This window comes from Fukomys damarensis, unplaced genomic scaffold, assembly GCF_012274545.1.
Source record: "Fukomys damarensis isolate Sample0158 unplaced genomic scaffold, DMR_v1.0_HiC HiC_scaffold_29, whole genome shotgun sequence".
NCBI lineage: Eukaryota > Metazoa > Chordata > Mammalia > Rodentia > Bathyergidae > Fukomys > Fukomys damarensis.
This window is the reverse complement of record NW_022900941.1, coordinates 2,065,364-2,075,874: the sequence shown is the minus strand read 5'-3', so window position 1 is coordinate 2,075,874 and position 10,511 is coordinate 2,065,364. Positions and strand designations below refer to the sequence as shown.

Sequence of the window (10,511 nt, the reverse complement as noted above, 5' to 3'; positions counted from 1 at the left end):
AAAAGGGCGAGAGGGGGTTTTTTTTTTTTTTTTTTTTTTTTTTTTTGAGGCAGGGTCTCACTATGTAGTTGAGACTGACCTAGAACTCACTATGTAGCCCATGCTGGTCTCGAACTCATAGTGATCCTCAGCCTCCCAAGTGCTGGGATTACAGGTGTGCACCAGCACACCTGGCTAAGGCTTTTGTTCTTAAAGTACTGCATCTAAAACATCCTTAAGTATGTTAAAGAAGAAATCCAGGCCAGGTGTGAGCCCAGACCAAGCATTTTAGCAACCCAGTGAGACCTTGTCTCAAAATAAAAATAAAAAAGGGCTGGGGATGTAGCTCAATGCAAAGGCTCTGGGTTCAATCCCCAGCACTGCACCACCCCTGAAAAGGAGTTAAATAATCCTATTTTTTTAATCAATAAAATGAAATCTAGCAAGAATTTTTTTTCTCACATGTATGCTGGGCAAGGAGATGTAGTTAAGTGGTAGAATGCCTACTTAGCATACACGAAGCCCTGCCAAAACCAAACCAAACAAACCAAACAAAAGTGCAGGCCCTTTCTCCATCAACATAGGCCAGGGCTTCTTTACATAGAGATTGGACCTTGAAAACAAAAGCAGAAGCTGCTATGTCCCTTGAGTTTTAGGGTGGGCAGTTGGAGAATGACATATTCACAGTATGCTTCTGGTCAAAGCCAGTGCCACGGCCAACTGCGTTCCAGGGTTGGGAAGACAGATGCCACCTCTGATAGAGGAACCACAGAATCCCTTAGCAACAGGGAGGCACGGCACACTGCATGGCATGGGTGTGCCAGGTGTCTGTGCACCAGTTCCGAGCCCAAAGGCAAAACATACAGTGTGTCAGACAATGGATTTGCGAGGGCTCTGGACCAGGCGAGTGAAAATTGGAGCCTGCTTTGCCGAGAGCCTGTTTGCCTGAAGTTTTTTCTTCTTTCCAAACTCTTAAGCACGGGAAGGAAAACAGCTCCCAAACCCTGACCTCAGCGATTTCCCCTCTAAACCTCCATGATGTCCTCCTCTTCTGGAACAGCGTCTGCTTTTCGTGGCTGAGCAAGTTCCCCTGGGATGGGCGGTCTGGGGAGACCAGTAATTCAGTGCCACACTGCCCTTTCAGTTCATGTTCTGTCTTACAAGCGTGAAGTACAAGTGTTTCCTTTTTCACAGACACAGCACAGCACTATGCATATCTGTTGGCTGGTATTACTTTTCCTTTGGACAGGAAGCAGTAAAATCCGACTTTGCTCTCTAGCACAGCTTCCCTGGTGATCTCATATACTGATAGTTCCTCCAGTGGATCCAGACGCGTGGAGCCTTCATCTTTCTTCAGCTCCCACCGCTCTCCCTGGTTTCGGATCCTACGCTGTGTGGGTCGTGGCAACTTTATAAAGAAATGCGGTCTCTTTTGCCATGGCGTTGGAACTCAAGACTGGGTGGCCTCGTCTTTGGCCTCTGGTGAGGCCCTCCTGGTAGATGGCAATGCCACGGGGAGAGCACGTACCGAAGAGGTTGCAGGGTGAGATGGGACGGCAGAGAGACTCGGGGTCAGGCTCACCCTTTTTAGAATGTGCTGCTGCAGTGAGCACAGGCTCACTTGCTTCATAACCACTCACTCTTGGGAGAGTTAATTTACTCTGTGACCAGAAATAATCCTTCCTGCAGGCAGCACCCCCAGTGACCTAATCGCTTTCCCCTGGGCCCCACCGTTCCATGGTTCACCGGCTCAGCGTTACCAGACTGAGGACCAATTGCAAGCACACGCAACTTTAGGGAACACAGCTAATTCCTAGCTCTTGCTCCGTCCTTTCTATAGATACCCAGCCCCCAATCTGATAAAACAAAACAAAATTGTAAAACCCTTCTTTCCTTTAGGTAAATCAGGACTCTCAGCTACGGCTCCTTTGAGAACCACGTTTCCAGCCTCGAGGTCTGTCTCAACATTGCTTCCCCGCTTTCTCCATCCATTTCTGTTTTTATGACTTGCACTCTAAATATTTAATTCGTTCTTCGTTTTAGACCAATCTTACATCCTCCTCCAACAATTTAGTGAGAGTGAGGTGCTGCATGGCCCTAGGTAGTTAGTGGTGATTAAGTAAGCGGGAGAGACAGCGAGTGCCGAAGGTTTGGAGGGCACCACGGGCACAAAGGGGCTTCTCTGTGGGATCATGTGGGTGCTGTGACAGACATGCACGTTAGCCCAAAGGACCACGGGCCAGTCCAGGAGGCCTGAGGTGGGCACAGGTCTATCACAGAGCAGAATCGGGGTACAGAGCTTCACATGCTGCCCAGCACCTTACCCGGAGTGGTAAACTGCTCAACTGAAAAGCCTCCAAACACCTTCAGATCCTTTTTCTACCTAGTGTACATTCTGAGGGCTGTGGATGTTGCTCAATTGTATGGCACTTGCCTAGCATGCCCCAGGCCCTCGGCTCATCCCCAGCACCACAAACATAGCAGGTACACGCACACACACACATCATACATACAGCACACAGAAGCAGTGAGCTATCACAGGGCCAGTTGACAAAGATGAGAGAGGGTGAAAAATATAAGAATGGATTTGATAGAAAAATATAAAAGCTAAATGGCTAGGAGGAAAATCATGTAAGCGTCCACAAGACAGCGTAAAACACTTATAATTAGGTATTTGTGGTTAATGCAGATAGCTATTTTTAGATACTGTAACTTTATAATCTTTATGAAATTATTTTAGGACATTTCTTCTGCCAAAAGTTTCTTCATGGAGAACTCCAGCAAGGCCTTGGTTGGCCCAAGAGGATGGGGTGGCCTGGGTCTGACTGTTGGGTAGCAGCACTGCAGGATCTTAAACCTAATGGATCTGTCCACTCCTCAGCCCATTCTTGTTTTTTTTTCCATGAAATTTATTGGTACATTTTAGGTATATGTAATAATCACATTCATCATTGGGAATCTGTACCTGTACGTGCTGTATCTTCTTTTTTTTGGGGGGGTACCAGGGATCGAACTTGAGATCTTGTGCTTGAGAAGCAGGTGGCGGAACCACTGAGCTAAATCCCCAGCCCTACATGCTATATCTTTTTCTTTCCTCATTGAGTTTATTGGTACATCTTAGGTACACAGTACAGCTACATCCATCATTGGGATCTTGTGCCTCTACGTGACAGCTCTCGGTTCTCATTTTTTCCCCCTGTCCCTGCCCTCCCTTCACCTGCTCCCACCCTCCCCTCTACGAACACTTCATTTCCATGTTTCATTTTCTCCTATTCTTTCCTCTCCCTTATTCCCCTTCCCCCCTTCCCACTTCCCCTACACCTTCAGCCCTTTCTTCCTATTTCACACTGTCCATTACCCCATTAGGATCTTACACGCTATATTTTGGTTCTTCTTTTTTGCCCCACTCTTCTGCCCACCCTTCCACCCCTCCCTACTTACAAACAATGTTTCTTCTGCTTTTTCCTTCTCTCCTTTCCCCTACCCTCCCTCACTTCCCTTTCTCTTTCGGACCTTTTCTTCCTATTTCATATTGTCTATTATACATTTTATTATGTACTATAACATGGGTGTGCATATATTGCTGTGGTATGATGCTTTTTTTTGGTGCTGGGGGTTGAACTCAGGACTTTGTGCTTGAGCAAAATCCCTGGCCCTGGATGCTTTTATTCCTCAGCCCATTCTTTATCCATTGGCACCACTGGCTCTCCCTCAGCCCATTCTTAAAGGAAAAGGAACACAAAGTCAAGTAAAATCGTAAAATCTTTCTGCATGAGAAACACAGCTTCCAAACCTGGAAGTTTCAATGCTCTGCCTATCCAGCAGCTCAGGGGCCCCTGACTGACATCAGGACACGTCTTTTGTCCCTCAGGTGGACTGCAGGAGAACAGTAGCAACGATCGGACACCTCAGCTGAGTGGGTCCCAGGGGCAGAGCAGTACTGCATCCAGGAGCTACTTCTGTAGAATCCAGTATTGGCTGAGTGCCATTAATGACGCCCCAGTGGTGCCTGATGGGGGAATGTAGACTCCACAAGAATATAGAACTGAAAAGAGTAGAGTAGGTGAAGGAGAGAGGGTAATGGTTTGGGGACTTCAAGTGTGGTGTCCAGTAGGCGATGGTCCCACAGAGGGTGGCATGAGAAATCTGGGTGAAGCTTGTGGGTAAACGAGGAAGGGTGGTTGGGGCAGTGGGGAAAAGCACAGTGGTGAGCCTGCTCGTTCAAGGACTAGGACTGGGCAGTGAGTTCAGGCTGTGATTACTGTTACTTGTGATGAGGAGTGAGGCAGGTAGCAGAGCCTGTGGTTATTGAACGCTGAGTTCTTAATGGTGGAATTTGTACAACGCATACTAGATTTCAAAGACAGCACACACAAAAGAGTAAAATATCTTCATAAGGTTTTATAGCTACACGCACTTTTTGTACATGTAATTTCTTTGTACTTTTTTAGTGGGATTACTAGAAAATTTTAAATCACCTATATGGAGCTGAGGGTAAAGCTCCATGGTAAAATGTATGCTTAGCGTGTACAGAGTCCTGGTTCAATTCTCAGTACAATAACCATAAGCATAATATAATAACGATAAAACTGTGTATATCGCCCACATTTGATTTCTATTGAACAGCACTGGCCTGGAGACCTGGGTTCTCTACAAATTCATCTTACGTGTTCTGAGTCTTGGACTTCTGATTTCTGCTTTGTCTGTAAGGAGCCTGGACATTGTCTATCCTTCTCACACAAAAAAAACATATTCCATCTGGAAATCAATAGGGAATTGAGGTCAGAGGACAAAGGGATACTCCAGAAATGGAACAGCAGTTGCACAGAAAAAACATGAGCTTTGTCTAAGCAGGGCCCCTTGGTTCAGTAAGGAGCAGCAGTTTAAACAGCAATTTTGGCAAATTTTCGAGGCTGACTAGACTCACTTGAGGATTAAATGCTCCTGAGCTCTAATAATAAGGGGCTCCCCTACTTTCGTGGGGTTCGCCTCCAGAAGTTTTTACCAGTGAGAGAGGGAAACGCTCCTCCACACGGAACTGGACAGCTATGAGTTAGCTGTGTTATTAGGCAACTGTGGGTTAAGTAGGTTAACTATGCTCTTTGTAGAATGTAGCTGAGCAGTCATGACAACTTCTGAAATGTCACCAAGGGCTCAGAAAGTCCTGCCAGAACTCTTTGCTCACCCTCTCTCCACTGCTCTGCTTTGTATAAATCCTGCTTGCTGTATTCCCAGGAAAACTCCGATGGAATTAAGTCTCGTAGGTGTAAAAAGAGGTTTATAAAGAAATGCAAACTTCTATTCAGGTCTCGAGACAGAGAGGAGTCACTCGCTGAAACACCAACATCATTAAAAGCTTCTTAAAAAAAAACCCAGCAGGTGTGGTGGGGCACGCCTGTAATCACAGCACTCAGGAGGCTGAGGCAGGAGGATCGCTCTGAGTTCGAGACCAGCCTGGGCTATGTAGTGAGTTCCAGGTCAGTCTCAACTACATAGTGAGACCCTGTCTCAAAAAAACAAAAAACAAACAAACAAACAAACAAAAAGATGAGTGAGGTAAGCAAAAGGACAGAAATTCTAAGAAAAAAAATCAAAACACTGCAACAGAAAGAGCTGGGGATTTGGCTCAGTGGCTTTACCACCTGCCTGCCTTATAAGTGCAAGGGTCCAGGTTCCATCCTGGGTACCAAAAAAACAAAACAAAACAAAACAAAAAAAACTGAAAGAATGGGCAGGTGTAGTGATGCATGCTTGTAATCCCAGCTACTTGGTAGCCCAAGGCCACCTGGGCAAATGAAAGAATGCAGCTCAATGTGAAGGCCCTGGGTTCAATCTTGAGTACTGCAAAACAAACAAACAAGCAAACAAACAAAAAACCCCACAAAGACAGTAAGAAAGCAAAGAAAAGAAGCTAAAAGAATGTCGTTGATGGGCTGATCATTAGGTAGACTGGTGGATATGGTTTAGGGAAAGAATCAGTGAAAGTAGAAAGAACCTGAACTAAAATACAAAGAGAAAAAAAACAATAACAAAACCAGAGCGGAACACCCACGAACTGTGAGACTATTACAAAAGATGTAACATATGCGCAACGGGAATACCCTAAGGAGAAGAAAAAGATGACATATTCGAAATAACTATTAAGAATTTTCCAAATTTCATGACGGAAACCAAACCACAAATCTAGGAAGCTCAGAAAATACCACCTAGGATAGAAAATAAAATAAAAAATGTACCTGTAGACATGTCAGATCCAAGATACGAAAACAAAAAGTGAAGAGAAAATTTTGAAGTCAGAGAAAAAAATTCCACCTTACTTATAGGGGAAGAAGAAGAAGAACGTATCAGACTTCTTTTTATAAAATAGGTAAAATTCCCACCACAAATCGGCGGTGGGAATGTGTAAAGGTACAATCGTTTGAAAATATAACTTGGCAATTGCTTCAATAAAAAAAGGTGTGGTGTCCTAATGTGGTGGTGCAATCCCCAAACTCAGGAGGCCGAGGTACAAGTACGGAGAGTTTCAGGACAGCCTGGTTACACAGCGAGTCCCTGTTTGAAAGAACCATACCAAATCAGACCAAACCATGTGAAATCAACACAACAACAAAACAAAATAAAATAACACCCAGAGGGACACTTTTTATAGTGGTTACATTCCTCGTGAGGGGCTGGTACACTCACACGACACATCTTAGTTCTGTTCTTCTTCTCTTAACCTTTCCATCCCTCTCTCTTCCAACACTTGGTCCCTATCTCATTTGCAGAAGCTCTATTCCCTTTTTTAACCAATTCCTTTTTCCTCCCCTTCCTCCTCCATCGTTCCATCTCTTTTCCCTGTGAGTTTAAAAAAGATCTCCCTACTTTGTACTTATCTTTTATTTTACTCTTTACAATTTTTGAGTTTCTATATAAGGTACACCATGCGATTTAAGCTTCTCTGTCTGACTTAGTTTATTTAATATTATGGTCTCAGGGCCAGGGATTTGGCCCAGTGGTTCTGCCACCTGTCTTGCAAGCACAAGGGCCCGAGTTCGATCCCCGGCACAAAAATAAATAAATAAATAAAATTATGGTTTCAAGGTGCATCCAGTTACCCACAAATAACTCAAGTTTATCTTTCCTTATGGCGGAGCGGTATTCCATTGTGTATAAATACCACATTTTCTTTATCCATTCATTTGTTTCTGGACATGTAGGCTGTTTCCAAGGTTTAGCTATTATAAATGGTGCTGTTATAAACATGGGTATGCATGTATCAGTGTGATGTTTTCAACTCTTTTTGGGAAAACACATAGAAAGGGGATAGCCGTGTCAAATGGAATTTCTGATTTTAGTGTTTTTGAGGACTCTCCACATTGATTTCCCATAATGGTTGTACTAGTCCACATTCCCACCTACAGTGTAAGGCTTCCTTTTTCTCCACAGCCTCACCAGCGTTTGTTATTACTTGATTTCTTTATGACAGCCATTCTTTCTGGACTAAGATTATATCTCAGTGTTGTTTTAATTTGCATTTGTCTAATGTCCAGCAATGTTAAACATTTTTTATCTACTAGCCTTTTGTACTTCTTCTAAGTGTTCGTTCTGGTTCCCCATTTTTTGATTGGGTTTTTATTTTTTGGGGGGGTCTAATTTTCTTGAGTTCTTTGTTTATCCTAGATGTTAATCCTCTGCCTGAGGAATAGCTGGCAAAATCTTTTTCCATTCTATAGGTTGTTTATTCACTCTGTTGGTTGTTTCTTTTGCTGTTCACAAGCTTTTAATTTGATATCATCCGATTTGTTGATTGTAGGTATTATTTCTTATGCAGTTGGGGTTCTGTCCAGAAAGTTCGTCCATACAGCTATGTCTTCAAAAGTTTTATGTATTTTATTTACGTATTTCCAAAAGGTTAACTTTTTCTTTTTTAATATTTATGTCTTTTTTTTTTTTTAGCTTAGTACATGGTGAGAGATATGAGCCTAGAATCACTCTTCTGCACGTGGATAGCCAGTTTTCCTAGAACTATTTGTTAAAGAGGCTATCTTTTCTCTGGCATATGTTTTGGCCCCTTTGTCAAAGATCAAATAGCTGATTGTGCCTGGAGTTGTTTCTGCATCCTTTATTCTGTTCCATTGATCCACACGTCTGTTTGTGTGTCATTGCCACGCTGTTATTATCAGTGCAGCTTTGTAATATAACTTTAAATCTGGGATTGTAATGCCTCCTGCTTTGCTGTTGTTACTCAGGATTGCCTTTGCTCTTCTGGGCCATGAATAGGCAGGCATTTCACCAGAGCATATAGAGCTGGGGTCTGAGGCATTTACGTTGTCCATGGGACTCAGCCCAATCCCTGCAACTTCAAGAGAGGAGCGTGAACTGGGTGTTGTGGTGCATGCTGGTAATCTAGCAGTTGGGTATAAGCTTGGAATATTGATGAGGACAGCCTTAGGTACACAGTGAGACCTTATCTCGAAATAATTCAATAAGTAAATAAAGGACTAGAGTTTATTTTGTCCCACATATCAGTCCATGGTCAGCTGGCTCCAAAGAAGAAACAACATCTCAGAGAGGCACGGTGGAGGAAAAGGCTTCTCATCGCATGCCTGCCTGGAAGGAGAGAGTACAGGGAGGAGCGTGGAAGGCTGATTCCGTGTAACCTTGACCATGCCAACAGGGGCCCACCTCTCTGGATCAGGGTTACCTCCTAACTGCAAGTCCCCATAACGCTCTGACTGCATAAGGCTTTAGGGGGACAACAATGAAATAAACAACAAAAAAGTGACAATACCAAATGGTGGTAATGATGCAAAGAAATAGGGTCTCTCCATTACTGCGGTGGGAATGCAAAATGGTACCGCCAGGCGTTCCGCAGTGGGTGGCTGATGGTGCCAAGCCCTAATGATCCAGTTGCCTTCCCAAAGCCCCACCTCTGAACACCCGAGGCTTTGGGAGACATTCCAGATGTGAACCCTAACAAATGGGCTTCTTATGGGATTGTTTCAAAATAAAAGGCTAAAAATATAAAAAACTGTTTTTGTTCAAATAAGACAGCACTTCTCAGACAAAGGCTCAGAAACACTAAAATTGAACTTTCTTTGAAGCTCGCCATCATCAGTTTTATGTGAAAACAAAAACTTTTTTCCAGTTATTACAGAGCAGACCAAGTTAACCAAAGAAACAAGAAAGAAGTAAACAACCAGCATTATAATGTGTTGAATTAAAAAATTTTTTTTTCTGCTAGGGATTGAACCTGTGGCTTCAGAACATGCTACACATTTGGTTTAACACAGCTACACCCCCACCAACAATTCCTTTGTAATGGAAACATCACCAGGCCTGATCTTAAAAAAGAGGGCTAGGAAATACCCTATGGAAAGCTACTTACACAAAAGCGTCTTCAAAAAATTAATTTTAAAATGCTCATTGCCAGTCCTTAAAGAAATGTTTGGCTCTTTTTTTCTTTGGTTTTCTTTCTTTCTTTTTTCTTTTTTTTAAAGGAACAGAAAACTCGGTAGTGAGCAACAGTAGCACAGCAGAAATATACTGGTATTGTACTAAGCGAAGGATTTTTAGTCTAGTTCTTAGGGAAAGGATTCTTTGTGTCATATAATTGTCAGTAACAAGTTCGAGGTCGGCCGGAAGTGTATAATCTCAAAAAGGAAAAAAAAAAAAAACATGAGCTAAGATTAATAATACTACTAACAATGAAAATCAGGTTAGGGGAATTAGAAGAGAGACCGAAAGAGGCAGGAAGGGGAAGGGGATTAAAAAAAGAAACAAGCCATAGTATGTACAGGTACCCATTCCCCAAGATAATTGTGAACTGCAGATACTGGAAACACATAATAAAGAAATTTTTAAAATAAAAACAAATAAAACAATATTATTTATATACTTTAAAACGTATTTTGATTTTTAACTCATTTTGACTGAAGAGTTAAAATATATCTCCAAAGAAGCATTCATTTTGGGGTTGGTAGAATGATTTGCCCAAAGTCTCATATTCCAAGGCAATTTTCTTGTCTTTTTAATTTTTCCAAGACAATTTTATATTCTTATATTTAAAAAAAAATCCAGATGACGTTAAGCCTGTAGAAGAAACTATCATTGCCTGGATAAAATTATATATGCTCATATAATTTAATGACCCCCTCCTGTACATCCTGCAAAGTAAGCTAACATATTTTAGGGTTTAAGATAAAGTCCAATGCTCAGAAACAGGAAAACAACTCGTCCTTTATCTTGCCTTTTAAGAGAAAGGCTTAAGGGAGTGAGTTCCAGAGTGCAAATCGCGGGTGAGAGGAGCCGAAACCCCCACTCCGGTGAAGCTTTTGGATCCAAGACCGGGTAACGCGCGGGCGCCCGGGCCGCCTTTAAAGGTCTGGGTCGGCGAGGGGCGGAGCCTCCCGGGGGTAAGATGGCGGCGCGCAACGCTCTGGGCTGCCAGGGCCGCCACTCGGTAGCAGGAAGTCTCCTGGCCTGCGCTTTAGGAAGCGGAAGTAAAGGGGTTGGCAGCTGGGCTGCATCGCTCAGTGACCGGCTCGCGA

The 10,511-nt window shown here is 43.1% G+C and overlaps 1 protein-coding gene across 2 annotated transcripts in view; it reads left to right on the top strand.

The window, feature by feature from the left end:
• The window catches only part of Uggt1 (UDP-glucose glycoprotein glucosyltransferase 1), a 129,598-nt gene that overhangs the window by 1,908 nt on the left and 117,179 nt on the right, over window positions 1-10,511 (top strand). The window lies entirely within an intron of this gene.